Source organism: Lepidochelys olivacea (genome assembly GCF_965140295.1).
Source record: "Lepidochelys olivacea isolate rLepOli2 genome assembly, chromosome: 7".
Lineage (NCBI taxonomy): Eukaryota > Metazoa > Chordata > Testudines > Cheloniidae > Lepidochelys > Lepidochelys olivacea.
This window is the reverse complement of record NC_140417.1, coordinates 12,792,363-12,807,924: the sequence shown is the minus strand read 5'-3', so window position 1 is coordinate 12,807,924 and position 15,562 is coordinate 12,792,363. Positions and strand designations below refer to the sequence as shown.

General features: G+C 41.8%; 1 protein-coding gene across 5 annotated transcripts in view; it reads right to left on the bottom strand.

Moving 5' to 3' along the window:
• Positions 1 to 1,662, bottom strand: part of CHL1 (cell adhesion molecule L1 like) — a 195,167-nt gene extending 193,505 nt beyond the window's left edge. For 3 of the 5 annotated variants that reach the window (XM_084635328.1, XM_084635332.1, XM_084635329.1), the window contains exon 1: positions 962 to 1,380. The gene's annotated coding sequence lies outside the window, so the exon portion shown is untranslated. Of the gene's footprint in view, positions 1 to 961; positions 1,382 to 1,612 lie in introns of those variants that run through there. The other 2 variants (XM_084635330.1, XM_084635333.1) reach the window with 2 other exon arrangements.
• Positions 1,663 to 15,562: the final 13,900 nt, after the last annotated feature.

The following is a 15,562-nucleotide window of genomic DNA, read 5'->3' as shown; positions in this document are numbered from 1 at the left end:
GAAAAAGAGATGACTACTGAAAAACGACACTCGCCCCCCTACCCCACCACCACCACAAGAATCTGAAAATATATAACCCCAACGGAAACTGAAATTGAGGCTTGCAAACTTGAACTTTCACAAAACAATGTGAATTCAGAAGAAACAATCCTAAAACTAACAGTCACCTCAAGCTATTTGTGTTTGTGATCTTAGTTACACAGATACCAAACAGATCTTCTCTTCTTCGCCTGCTATTTCTGCTGAAAGTTTCCCCTTATTTCCCTGCAGTGCAAACTTTCGCTGGACAACAGTTTTGCACGGTGTGTCACAGCATGCGTTTAAGAAAAATGCATCAAAACTGCCTGTACAATAAGGACAGACCATCTCAAAATGCCTCGGACTCAGAAAATGCGTGAAGGACTAATTGGGATCTTGCTCCCCAAAACACGTGCGAGGGGGACGATCTCTGTCCTAGAGGCACTGTGAAGCGAAGCCAAAGAGCAAAAAGATTCCAGAGCTCAATTAAGACCTGCCAACCCAGCTCCCTCGCACAATAGTACTGATCTGAGTTCCCTGGGTACTTTCCAAGGCTCCGCCGAGCGTTAAAGCGTTTGCAGTTTGCATCCAGCGACTAGGCACATCCATAAAGCTACGCCGCTGTTGGGGGTTTAACTCCAGCCCAGCCGCTCTGCTCCAGGGAGAGCCTGCTTGACACACACACGTAGGCATGAGGGTTCAGTGCAATCAGCTGCTTTCCGAGCCCTTTAAACCCCCTGCCTCAGCATGTCTGCCTCAGCTTCCCACTATCGCCTTGCCTGCCCCCACCCCAACATCGGATCTGATGTTTCCCCTGGGCAGAGCGGCTTTTTTGCCAGCAAGAAACCCACTGGCCTCAACCCCCTATCAAAGAAAAATACCCCCTCCCACCCCACTTCCCACCTTCTACCCTCATCCAACCACACGTCTACCCAACCAGTACCTGGGCTTGCTGGTTCCAGCTCAGGGCGGGCGGGGAGGGGGCTTGCTTTTTGGTGGTTAAGGTCCCTCGTTGGGTAGAGCCCGGAGTTCGCAGGGGAAAGGGAGAAGCGCCCGGCTGGAGCTGCGGTTCTTGGGCAGCGGCTCCCCTGTCCCAGCGCTCCGAATTAATCGCTTCGCCTTCCCCACCAAAAAGGGGGAACGCGCTGAAAGGAAGAAGGCTCCCTCCGTGACTGGCATCAATATCTCCTTCGGCGGAGCTTCCCGGGAGCCATGGCAACGAGCCCCTAAACCTCCCAAATCTCCCCCCCTGCTTCACACACACACACACAGAGAGAGAGCGGCGGCTGCTCTGGGGCTGGCCAAGCAGCTCGCGCTCCCCAGCACCCGCACAACCCAGCCAGGCTGGGGAAGGTGCGGGGAGGGGCGGCAGCCTGCAGTTCCCCGGCACACGCCCCTCTACCGCAGCTGGAAGCTGTTGCCTTCCTCCCGGGGGATCGGGGGCAGCAGCAGAGCAAAAGCCAGCCCTGCAAAAAGGGGTGCGTGCGTGCAAATTCCTCCCCTCCACCTGATTCAGCTGCAAGGCGGGGAGCAGTTGGCAAGGCAGCCGGACCCACCCCCCTCCCCAACTCTAAGGCAGGTGGGGAGCTCCCACCTGATGCAGCCGCTCCCTCGGGTCGCGTCAATCCGGATCAGCGGAAGGGCTGAGCCGCGGCAGGGCAGCCCCTTGAGGTGGGGAATGAGCCGCACAGCTCCCAACCCAGGGGCGCGTGGGAAGATCGGGATCTTCTCCAACGCAGGAGCAGAGCGAGGCGGGGTTCCCCGGGCTCCAGCGCTGGGTGGCTCTCCCCCCAGCTGAGGCTCACCCCTCTCTCCCAGCGGGCTGCAGCTAAGTGCCCGTCTCCTTCCCCAGCTGCCAGAGGGCGAGGAGCGCAGGGTGCCGTCCCAGCATGTTCACACTTTCCACTCCCCCCTCCTCCGCCACGCTGGAGGCTTGGGAGCGCGTGGAGAGCTGGGAACAGCGACTCCAAACTCCCTGGGTGCTGGAACAGTTTCTATAGTGGGGGTGCTGCTGCTGGAGACCATCTATTTGGTGACTGTTATTACTATTCCAGCCAGGGATGCGGCAGAACCCTCAGCACCCCATCCCAGGGAGCGTGGCTGAGGAGGGGCACGGGGCTGGAGATGCCCCAGGACCCCTCTGATAATCAGGGGCCAAGAGTTGAAAGCCACAGCCAGGGACCTTTGGGGCCTGTGTTAAGGAGCCACCTTCGGAAGCCCCTGAGATGCGGTGCCTGGGAGACCACCAACAGAGCACTTTGGAAAGACACAGGACAAAATAGCATATTCTTGACTGCACGTAGTCCATCCCTCTTCAGTAACTGTACCATGGATGGCACAACAGAAAACTGCAAAGAAAAAGGGCAAAAATCAAGAAAAGGAAAATAATGGTTGAATAGTGGGGTGGGGGAGCACTTTACTGGCAAGACCCTTGGAATAAGGAACTGAAGGGCCAAGGGCGGTCATAGAGAGCCCACTATCTAAGTTAATTAAATCAAAGGGACTAAATAAAACACCAGACTCTTTTCTTGCATCTAAATCAGACCTCTCCGTTTTCCACCAGAGACAAAACTTTATACCCTCCCTATATAAGGCAGGTGCGGTAAGCAATTATTACCATCGCAGATTCCTTACATTAGAGTGTTCTGAAAGTTAATTAATGCCACATCATTTGAGACTCCTTTCAGCATTGTTTTTCTCCACCTCCCTCTACTTTTCTTTTCCCCACCTAGCCAAATTAACTTCTTTTGAATTAGTGAGCATTTGGAATCTCTGGAACATATTGAACCGAATGGAAAGGTTGGCTTTTATGTCTGTGTATTTTCCTTGAATAACCCGTTTATTCCATAGAGTAACATTGAATTTTCCCCTGTGTTTGGCAGGAAGGTGAAGACAAACTATGACCAATCTGTCACCCATGTTCTTAAAAGACTTTACCCAGAAAAGAGGGGAGGGGATTTTGTGAGTACTTGGATTTCTCATGCAGTTTCCTACTTCACTGCTACCTGGGAAATGTGACCTTTCCATGTTTTTCCCCTCTGAGCTTTGTCTGATGTGATGAACAAAAATGATTATAAACACACATTAAACACCAGACTGAGTGAAGGGGTAGGACTCATGGGGATTATTACCACTGGGGTTACAGATTTTTAAAATAGTAACAATTAGAAAGTGTTGATGCACCAGGGAACCATTGTTGTCCACCTCCAGCAAAATTGTTTAGGTGAGATTATTTTTGGACAGGAAGTGAATAAAATGGCACATTAGGCTTGGGAAAAGATGTTATAAAGCAAATGAGGTAATAGGAGAGACATTCTGCAAGCTAATAAGAAAGATGGTAGTATAATTTATTTGTTTTGGATAAGGAAACTGAATGCAAAAATCTATACTGAGTCAGTGCTATGGTTTACATTTCAATCATGTAAAATCAACCAATATACAGTCAGAATTTTCTCAGTAACTGTAACTCAGCCAATTTGTGACTATAAGGTTGCTGAAATTTACAACCAGATGCAGAGGGGGAAAACCTACCTCTGTGCAAGGGAGCTAAGTTTGGGTTGCTTGTAAAAGTCACAGATAAATCTAGGAATTCAATATTTTAATTAGGGCCTTGCCCAAAGCCCAGCAAAGGAAACAGGATTATTTCCATTGACTAAAGTGGACAGTTGATCCGGCCTTCACAACAGCTAAACCCTAAGTTTATTTGCTGGTTGTGAGTATATTCAGTTCAAACACAATGAAAAAAAAATGTTACATTGACATGGCACTGCTCTCCAAAGCAGCTGAGAACTCAGCAGTGGGTCTCCACACCTTTATGCACAAGAAACCTCTGCAAACTAATGTGAATGGATCAATGGTGATACTAGTAAAGCAATTTTCTATCACTGTTAGGGCCCTGAATGATGGATGCACTGTGAAGCCGCACGGCCCAGTATCAGCATTGGAGTTAAATAGCAGACTGTACCCATTACCAGCCATTTCCTCATATACACAGCAGAAGCCAGGAGTGGGCTGATTCTCTGACTTCTCAGCCCTTCACTTGCATGGCTGGTTAATCTAGCCCCAGCTTTGCGGTGTTAACTCACAGTTTCACTGAGAGGACTGACTCCTTTGCTCATTTTTCTGGGTTTCAGCCTATGTTTCCCTTGCCTGTGGAAAAAAAACAGATAGATGGATGTAAAACAATCAAGAATACTTCAGCTAAATAAATAATTGGCTTACAATTAGAATGCAAAATATGTTGATACTAATACTAAGATAAGACACTAGTGAAAAACTCTTTTATCTAGAGGCCACAGTTTCTCTTAGATGTGGTGTAAATAGACGTATTCCATCATCCTTCGGACTTCAGTGGATAATGAAAATGAACAAATGTTACATGCACTCAATTCATTCTTAATATGGGAGGAAAACAAAGACACATGAAGAACACAAAGACAGTTCAGTAACATGGGTACTTCTAACCAGCTGGTTCCTCTCTCCCTGAATTGCTTGCCTGAAAATAAAAGATGTGCTTCAAAATATCATCCATTTGGCTAGAGAGACACAGATAGGGACATTGGCCAAATCTGTCAAACCCAGGTGTCTAAATATAGGCTCTGACGTTCATACTAAACACCTACATAAAAGTGGCTTGATTTTCACAGGTGCTGATTTTTTGCCCATTGATTGCATTTTAAAAATACAGTACACATTAAATATATATCATCTTCCCAAATCAAATACCAGAGTAAAAGGTTGAGTAATTTAGCTCAGGGTTTCGCCAAACGAACCCGGAGCTCTAGAGGGTCGAGTTATATCTGACTTTATTTTTAAAAATAGATAGTACTTTCATGTAATAAGTTATCATTTCAAAAAGGCCATTTTCAAAGTCATATAGAAGGGTCAGAGGTTAGAACTTGGATCTTCAAGCTCCCAGGGTGAGTGCTCGGTATTTGAGTCAAAAGAACAGCTGGATAATATCTTCTTTGGCGGAAGAATCATTCTGCCCATAATTGTCAATATATACACAACTGTCATGTATAGTTGTTAAGAAAGATTATGTATTTCTGAGTGCAAACAATCTCAGAAACATTTAGGTGTATGAGTAGGTAGGAACACCAACAGCTGAATGCATTTTGTTACTGATAACATAGCCACAATTCGATGTAATTCCTAGAAGTATTACTCCCAAAAGCAACATTTCTGAGAAACACATAGTGATGGTGGAGAAGTTTATCGGCTGGCTTAAGTAACATCATGCCTACAAACGTTTTATGAGAATGACTTTTTTTTCTGGAAATTGTATTTCAGCCCAGCATTTCAGAGTGTCGCATGAATTGCAGAATTTTGAGAGTAACCAATGAAGTGCAGTTCAATTGTAGCCATTATACCAATTCAAATGATTATTATTGCTCTTATTAAAAATATTACAGAAGCACTCAAAATCTTCTAGGAAGTCTGTAAACACATACAAAGACACGTCCCCTGTCCCTAAAAGCTTTTAATCTTAAAAGGAAAAGCACAGATGAAGGAACAGGGAAAGAGGTACAACATAGAGCAAAGAAAACAAGGTGATGACTGGTGCACATCTCATGAGTTCCTTTTAAAAATAAATATGTGTGCTAATATAAAGCATTCACCTTTATCTTTGAAAGGCAGAAAGTTATAAGGGTCTTGATTGGCATAGTGAAAGTTACAGGAGGACATAATGAAAACTGCTTACTTCCTGCTTCAGAATAAGAACAAGGGGAAAGTCAATGAGATTAAAGGGCAGCAAATTTAAAACAAATAGAAGGACATACCATTTTACACATTTACAATCAACCCTTGGAATTCAGTCTTCAGAGGTCATTAAGTCAAATGCTGTGGCTTTTTAAAACTAGGGCATTTTTTTAAACACCAGATAATTTTATGATTGCTAATAACATTTGTAGCCATGCAAGCTAAAACAATAATGAGGGTAATCAAATCTCATGCTTCAGGGCATAAATTGATTACTTGAGGGGGTCATGAAGGGTATTTTTTTAACCACTGAGTACAAGATTGCACAATTGACTAGGTGCATAACAAGAGGGTTTTGCTACTGTAGATAGACCAATGGTCTGATCTGTCTGACAAATCTGGTGCTCCTTCAGGGAAGCTAAGAAACTTAAGTTCTAGTCCTGCTATTGACTTTGATTCAAAAATTTGATTTTTACTGATAGGGACACCATCAACTTGAATCTAGTCAATTTTAAAATGAATTAAAAGTATTTTTAGGTGATACTACACCTACTTGAGTCCAGTTGCCAATTTTTTGTGATTTTACAGTCACATTTTCCTACTTTTAAAAAATGTTTAATCTCTTATGAAACCCCCCCCCCACACACACACACAAAAAACAGAGGCAAAAGTTAATTAACTGATTATATGGGGAAACAGTGAAATTGGCTAAATGAAATTGCATAAGGCATTGCACAATGCATAAAGTTATTTATGAAAAAGAAGCAATTATTTGTTTTTGTCATCTCTTCCACTTACAGTGATTCTAGGTATCACTTGTAACAATAGAAGGCAGAAAGAAGTGTGACTTTTAAGATGATGGTATCCCCTTAATTAGAAGACTTTCAAGTAAAATTCATTTCCTCAGGGCACTTGGTGAAGGCACTAGAATTGTCTGTAAGGCTCTTCTCTGCATTAATGCAAAAGTCTTTGGTTGTAATTTACAGTATGTTACATTACTGGCTTTTGAGGGGGGGTAAGTGAGACCTTTAACATTCTGGGGGGCAGAGGGGGAGGTTTGTACTGAGTAATAGTGACATTCCCAACAAAACACTTCAATACGAAATTGTACGGTACAGTAACTCCACAGTATGAGTTCCAAGTACATGCATGTGTTGAAAGGGTAGGCTTGCTGCCTCAGTGTAGTTAGTCCCTCCACCCTAGATTCCTCTTTTTGGTGCATTGCCCAGTTATCTAGTTGGTGTTTGCCAGCTTTTAGCATGGAACTACAGAACCAAGGGTCTGAAATGGAAATACAGATTCCTGGCAACCGTGTGCCAGAACAGAGTGTGCCTATTCATATGTCTCTGAATGGGCCAAGTTCACTTTATAAAGAAAAGCCATTATGGAATAACACAAGTTGAAAACACACACACAATCTGAAAAAGTCTCTGTCGCCATTTTATAACTTCAGAGGAATCAGGCAGATTTTTTTCTGAAATTTAAAACAACAAAATTACCCCAATGCTGTATCCTTATGTGATTCCATTCTGACGCCAATTTGGACAGCTAAACTACAGACTCCCTCTTTCCCCAAAAAAGCGTTCATACCCTTAAAAAAACAGCAGTGTGAATACTACCAATAGAATACAAAACCTGTAATGTGATGGCCAAGTAATACCGTCATATTGAAATCAGAACACTAAACTGATATTTTGCTAATGTGATTCATTTGCATAAATATAGTGTTAGATACAGCATTTTAGCATAACATTGGCATTTTATATTGTTTGATAGTAAGATTCTAGTTCAGAAGGCCAATTAAGTACAGTACTTTTTCATAGTGATCAGGCCAGTTAGATCAGTCTGAGAACCCTCCTTTCAGATCCAAATTTTACTATTATTACATGGCTGAGAACAGATAATTAAAATTATAGTTCACTCACTCCTTGCTGGCTAGAATGCAAAATATCCAAAATTAGCATCTGAAAGCAAAGCATAATAAATAAAGCTACAGGGCTTAAAATATAACACTCAAAATGTAATTTAAAATGTAAAATAATGTTAATAATACTAATATGTTGAAACAGCCAAGAGGAATTAATCTACTATCCTATTCTGAAACCTCAAAAGAACATTGAGGCTAATATTTCAGGGTTTCATAATATGGCAGCATGGAGAAGAATAAATATCAATTGGTAAATGCTATTGAATAATATTTTGGACCTGTAAGATTCCTGCTGAGAAATGCTGCTTATTTCAAAAGCATATATCTGACTGTTATATCTTAAACACTTTATCAGATGATGCAAGATTTGATAAAGCCCTAAGCTTAACATTGATTATGAATATTATATGGCATTTTCAGGAGGCCTGATCCAACTTACGATGAAGTAAATGGAAAAACTCCATTGACAGTAATAGGAACGGGATCTGGCCCTAGAGGAATTCCACTCTTTTTTAAAAAAGCACAACCTGAATGTAGGGAAAATGTACTTGAAAGTTAAAATACGATTCCTGTACGATAAAGATAAGAGGCAGAATTCTGAACAGAGATGTTCCGTTATGAAACTTACAGAATGATTTTACATTAAAATAGTATCTTTCATCATAATAGATTCCTAAGAGCTTTATAAACTGTACACACTGGAGCAAAAATGTAACACTGCTTCTTCAACCACCATAGAAAACAGTAACAGTACCACGTGACTCTGGTGTAAGGAGTTCCTCACTTTCTCTCTTTTTTCTTTTATCTAATCAACACTACCAGGGAATTTTACATAATCAGAAGATAGCCAGATTCCCAGATGTGGATTAAGGCACAAGAGCTCTTAGTCTTGTGAAAAAGTGCCCATGGATATGTCATAACCACATGAAGTCAGAACCTTGTTTAAAAGTCTTATGCAAGGCAGCATCATACTGGGGCATTAGGGCAACTATTATACTCTCTACATTGCTTCCCTTGTAAGGGTCTTCCTTACAAGTAACGATCCAATCAAATGATGCCTTGTGGGTGAAAACAGACAACTTCAAGTGTCGTGGCTATAGTCTATAATTAGTGCTCCCATTTGCAAAAAGAGAACAGAAATACTCAAACACTGATTATTACCTGGCCTTCCCAGTGATTAATAGTTTTCAAACCACCATAGTTAAAACATCCATCAATTTCTTACCATTTTTAACCATTTAATTAATAGCACTTACAAACAGAGTTATATGGAGGTTTGAACCTCATGAATAAACTTGAGGTCAACATGCTGTCTCAGGAAGATCAGATGCATCTGCTGGACAGGTTTAAACCATTCCAGGAGCCTGAGAACACTGTACAGAAGCACAGTGCAGGAAAAGTTCCAGGTGAAAGTGCCTTTGGAGCTGTCTTTGCTAAAACATTCCAAGCACAGCTGGTACTAATCCTAAAAAAAGCAATCAAGGACATTTATCGAAAAGGAATCCTGTCTCATGACATGAGTATGGCATTGATCTTACTTATAAGAAAGATAAAAAGGGGAGAACTGTGGAGATTTACAACACATCTTCCTTCTGAACATGGAAGGTTAGACACCAGACAAAATATAAGGGACAAAACTTATTGAGGTTACTCCTATACTTATATGTGGTGTCCAGGTGTGGGTTGTAAAACAAAGGCTACCAGAGGGTAACACATGAAAAATATTTAATGGACCAGGTACAACTGTTAGAAATTCTGGCTGAGATATTCGCAGGGGCCCAAGGGGATTAGGCTTTCAACTCCGATTGAGCTTCAAGGATTTGGGTGCCTTTTTCCTTTAGGCCCTTTGAAAATCCCAGCCTCCAGCTATAGCTTTGTTTCTTGATGCTGATGAGGCCTTTGACAGGATCAAACAATATTATTCAATTTAAATGCTAAGAAAATTTGGATTCAGTCCAGTCTTTTTAACATGCGTAGAAAACTTTCCCCATTTGCATCAATCTTAATTATTGGTATTATGATATCACCCTTTTGAATAAGACAGCAGCCAAAAATTAAAGGCATCCCCGTCAATAAACATAATTTAATATCAGTCTCTGAAAAGATATTTTCTGTCTACCGAATAATCCAGGCTCTTTAATTCCACTTTTATTAGATTCATTTTCCTCTATATTTGAGATTCCTTCTAAATTGGAATAATTCATACTTAACAGATACATCCAAAAGGCCAGACTTACACCGTACAATGTTCATGGCTACCCTCCTATATACACAAAGAAATTATATACTTGGGAGAAAAGGTGTGGGCACAATATCCCACAACATGCAGGCATTGCAGGCGACTGATCAAGGTTATTATTCTTTTGTTTTTCTATAGGAAATGAAACAACTTCACTGATCTCATAAGATGTGAAGAAAATAAAATAAATAAAAACAAAAAATAAAACATAGCTGTCTGGACAGATGTGATCACCTGTACCATTGAGCTTTCTGCACCTACCCTCTCACGAAGTGGCTTGATTCTTTTAAAAAACTAGCTCTATCCCAGTTTGGATAAGAATAGATAGGATGTTGACTGAACCATTTGGAGCTCTTGCATTCACATGTCTACTTTCCCTGACCTCCATATCTAGGATGTCAAGCACATAGCTAAATTCAATCCAGACAACTTGCTGTTAGCTACTACCTGGAACAATCCACACTTTCCAATTAAATTTCAGAACTCTTACAAAGACTACTGGGAGATAACGATATAGAAAAAAAAAAGACCTATGATCTTCAGGAAACTGGCAGCCTTCAAAATCTACATAATAAGTATGAAATGTCTTTGTCATGCAGTCCAATGTATCAACAGTCATGCAAGGTTATTAACACAAGCAGGAAATCAATAGTGCACAGTAACTTGCTTTCAACTAAAGTTTTACTTTAAAAAAATATATTGGCAATTCTCATGTAGCAAAGAACACATATAAATGGCTTAGTTCTTTTCTGAGCCCTTGAACCTTAGACTCCAGAGAAATAGGAAGAAGAACTATGAATATATCTGACAATAACTGGGAAAACATTTAGCAAAAAGTCAAGTATATTTCCAATTCTTTACCCAGGAGATTTTCTCAAAATGCAACTCTAAATTGATATTATTGGAGCCCAGAGAAACCCCTTCAAGCTAAATTAACAAAACATAGCAAATACTGGAGAGGCTGAAAGCAACATGCCAGACGTTGTGCCTATGCCTGAAATTACATCTGTTAGTCCCAATACAGGTTCTGAATCTGCCACTCAGCAATTTTTAGTGGGGTCCCACAAACATTGGTTCATGGCCCTACGTTATTTCACATTTCTATCAATAATCTGGTGAAAACATAAAATCATTACAGCGGAAGACACAAAGGTTGGAGATGTGGTACAAAGATTGGAGAAGACAGGTCACTAATCCAGAGCAATCCCGATTGCTTGGTAAACTGTGTGCAAACAAGCAATATACATGCCAATACAGCCAAATGTAAAACCATACGCCTCAGAATAAAGAATGTTGTCTGTACTTGCAGAATGGGGATTCTATCCCAGGAAGCAAAAACTCTGAAGAAGACTTGGGGTCATTATGGGTAATCAGCTGAACATGGGCTCTCAGTGCGAAATTGCAGAGAAAGGGGCTTGTGCAGTCAGTCCTTGGTTTTATAAACAGGGGAATATTGAGTAGGAGTAGAAAGGTATATTACCTCTGTATTTGGCATGGATGCAACTGTTGCTGGAATACTGTGTCTGGTTCTGGTGTCCACAGTTCAAGACGGATGTTTAAAAAATGGAAAAGGGTTCAGAGAAAGCACATAAAAATGAGGAACACAAAAGATCGGAACACGTGCCTTATACTGAAAGACTCAAGTTCAATCGACTTAGCATAACAAAGATATATAAACAGATTTTTAAAAAAATCTTGTAACTATGCAACAGCAATATTGATTTTGTATTAGAATCATAGACGATTAGGACTGGAAGAGACCTCAGGAGGTCATCTAGTTCAACCCCCTGCTCAAAGCAGGACCGACCCCAACTAAATCATCCAAGCCAGGGCTTTGTCAAGCTGGGCCTTAAAAACTTCTTAAGGGTGGAGATTCCACCACCTCCCTAGGTAACCCATTCCAGTGTTTCACCACCCTCCTAGTGAAATAGTTTTTCCTAATATCCAACCTAGATATTCCCCACTGCAACTTGAGACCATTGCTCCTTGTTCTGTCATCTGCCACCACTGAGAACAGCCTAGCTCCATTCTGTTTGGAACCCCCCTTCAGTAGTTGAAGGTTGCTATCAAATCCCCCCTCACTCTTCTCTTCTGCAGACTAAATAAACCCAGTTCCTTCAGCCTCTCCTCATAAGTCATGTACCCCAGCTCTCTAATCATTTTTGTTGCCCTCTGCTGGACTCCCTCCAATTTGTCCACATCCTTTCTGTAATGTGGGGCCCAAAACTGGATGCAGTACTCCAGATGTGGCCTTACCAATGCCGAATAGATAATAATAAGAATAATCACTTCCCTCTATCTGCTGGCAATGCTCCTACTAATGCAGCCCAATATGCTATTAGACTTCTTGGCAATCAGGGCACACTGTTGACTCATATCCAGCTTCTTGTCCACTCTAATCCCCAGGTCCCTTTCTGCAGAACTGCTGCTTAGTCAGTCGGTCTCCAGCCTGTGTTTGTGCATGGGATTCTTCCATCCTAAGTGCAGGACTCTGCACTTGTCCTTGTTGAACCTCATCAGATTTCTTTTGGCCCAATCCTCCAATTTGACTAGGTCACTCTGGATCCTATCCCTACCCTCCAGTGTATCTACCTCTCCACCCAACTTAGTGTCATCCACGAATTTGCTGAGGATGCAATCCATCCCATCATCCAGATCATTAATGAAGATGTTGAACAAAGTCATCCCCAAGAGAGACCCCTGGGGCACTCCGCTTAATACCGGCTAGCAACTAGATATCGAGCCATTGATCACTGCCCCTTGAGCCCGACGATCTAGCTAGTTTTCTATCTACCTTATAGTCCATTCATCCAATCCATATTTTAACTTGCTGGCAAGAATACTGTGGGAGACCATATCAAAAGCTTTGCTACTCTAAGCTCCCTACTCTCCTTCTCAACCCACCCCAAACCCAGCCCCCAAACACTTTATTTGGCTTCCCCTAGACCCCTTGCTTTCGCTCTCACAGCCCGGCCCCCTCCTGTAGCCACAGCCTTCTCTCCCCACCCCCAGGCCATAATCACTACCAGGCTGCTCACTAACTTTGCTCACTAGTTCCATCTGCTTCCTCTGTACTGCTGCTGCCCAGATCCCACTTGCCATGCCACTGCCTGCTGCACCAGACCAGAAGAAGTGACAGTGCAGGGGCAATGCTTCTGGAGCATGTACGGGACAAAGAGTGACATGGGGAGAACCACCTAGACACTTCTTGTGGCCCACTGGTGGTTCAGAACCCACCATTTGATAAACACTGGGGGTAAAGGGTTATTTGATCACAATCTGTAAATTCCTATATGGAGAATAGAATTTTGATAATAAAAGGGTTCTTCAGTCTAGCAAAGCTATCACAAGGTCCACTGGTTCAAATTTGAAGCTAGATATATTTAGCCTAGAAATAAGGTGCACATTTTTAACAGTGAGGGTAATTAACCACTGGAACAATTTACCAAGGTGGATTTTCCATCACTGGCCATTTTTAAATTAAGATTGGCAATGTTTCTAGCTCAGACAGGAATCAATTCAAAAAAGTCCTATGGCCTGTGTTATGCAGGAAGTCAGACTAGATGATCACAAAGATCCCTTCTGCCCTTGTAACCTATGAATCTGCAAACAAAGCAGATTCCTGTGGCACTGATTGTGGATATAGTGCAAGGACCAGTATAAGAAGATATAGGTCTGAAGTATTTCTACCTAGGGAGGTGGTGGAATCTCCTTCCTTAGATATTTTTAAGATCAGGCTTGACAAAACCCTGGCTGGGATGATTTAGTTGGGGATTGGTCCTGCTTTGAGCAGGGGGTTGGACTAGATGACCTCCTGAGGTCCCTTCCAACCCTGATATTCTATGATTCTATGATTGTGTATGCAGACTAGCTGGATGAGATGTTTTACTTTGGTGCTGGGTTTGACAATACTCTCTGGGCTGCATGGCTGAGCTACATTCCATAGTGCTTTAAAGCTATGGGGCAGATACCTAGCCTGTCTAAATGATCATAGCTCCAATTAGTTCTCCTCAAAGTCAATGTAGCTATAATAATTTACACCAACTGAGGATTTGCCCTATAGACTTTTCCAACAGCTTTTCTAATTTCATTGCACTTGCTCTCTCAATTCTTCTGTGATCCGCTTTCTTGCTGTGCTCATCTGTATTCCCTGACAGTGCTTTTGTAAAATATATTACTGTACTGAATGGTACAATGGACTGTATACTTTTAAAATGTCTTGCTTCATTTATGAGCTAAATGTATTTTATAAGAACAATGAATAGAGATGTAATGGCAAAAAAAAAGAAATAGTACATCTACTTTCGGCTGCAAGTTCCTCTGCGAGATATTCATTGTGATTGCTGACAAAACCAACCTCTTAAAAGGTCTGTGAACACAGCCTAGCATATGTTCCACACTTGATGAATTGCACACATCCATTGTATGACCAATAAAGAAAGGAATCCCCATGCCAACATTCAAACTCTGGACAGGAATGCAAGAAAGCCATAACTCTGCTCTGATGACAGTGAGCACCAACAGAAAATAGGGACCTTTCCTAAAAGGAATTGTCTATAGATGGGATATACTCTCTCTCTCATGTAAAAAGCTGTGTGGTTACCCTTACCATTTTTTATTCCTTTTACCTTTCTTGGAATAAACATCCTTTGCTAGTATTATGTGATTCCCTTGCCACAATGTGCTTAAATATGTCAAAGAACTTTGGTTTTAATATGTGCCAGTTAGAATATTTTCAGAGCACAGATAAAATACAGAATCATTAAGTATTTTTTTTTCTGCCCACATGATCACAACCCTTTCCAGAATAAATAAACCCCCTGCAGGGTTTGGTGGTTACATTGTCCTCCCATTTTGCAGAAAGCATCACAGTTTCTCTCCTTGCTGCAGTCAGTAGATGTAATCTTGTATATTTGTTGAAGATGGATGACTTTGTTTTCAACCCTGATTCCCAAGAGATTGGAGTCAGATGAAAATTCAGAGGCAGGGATGTTAAATGCAGCAATTGCGGTAAGACCGAAGCCCTACAGAAACAGGTACAAACCATTAAAAAAGAATCCTCCACCAGATAACCTGTTTATCCATGGAGGGAGGGGGGAGGGATGGAGAGACAGAGAGAGATTACAGTATATAAAATTGCAGCTGATTTGAGTTTGTGTCCTTGTTAAAGTTTGGGTATCTACAGGTGAAGTAGTACTTCCATTTTTAAGCTAAACCAGACACAGGTATCAACTTGAACAGTCTCTGAAGATAGGGAGTCAGAATACAAGAGCTATCAACTGCAAATTAATCTGCCAGTATGCGTCAGAGCAATGGGGCTCTGCACAGATGCAAGGATGCGCCATGACCCTGCAACTGCTGCATCCTGATGGACCCTTCGGAATCCACAAAACTGCACTGAAATCAGTGCAAGATCAGTGCCTTGGCTAACATCTGGCCCTATATTTCAGTCTTTTAATGCTATTCGATCTGCTAATGCCACTAATGTACTCAATAAGGGATTAGATTTACAACTATTGCAGTGCCATGATCATCAACTTGATCTAAACCAGGAACTGTCCACAAACATCTCTGGCGTCCATTCTGTCATTAATTATTATTATTTTATGTATTACTAATTGACAGTTTATTTGGCACTGTTTAAGACACAGAAGAAGACATGGCCCTACCCTGGA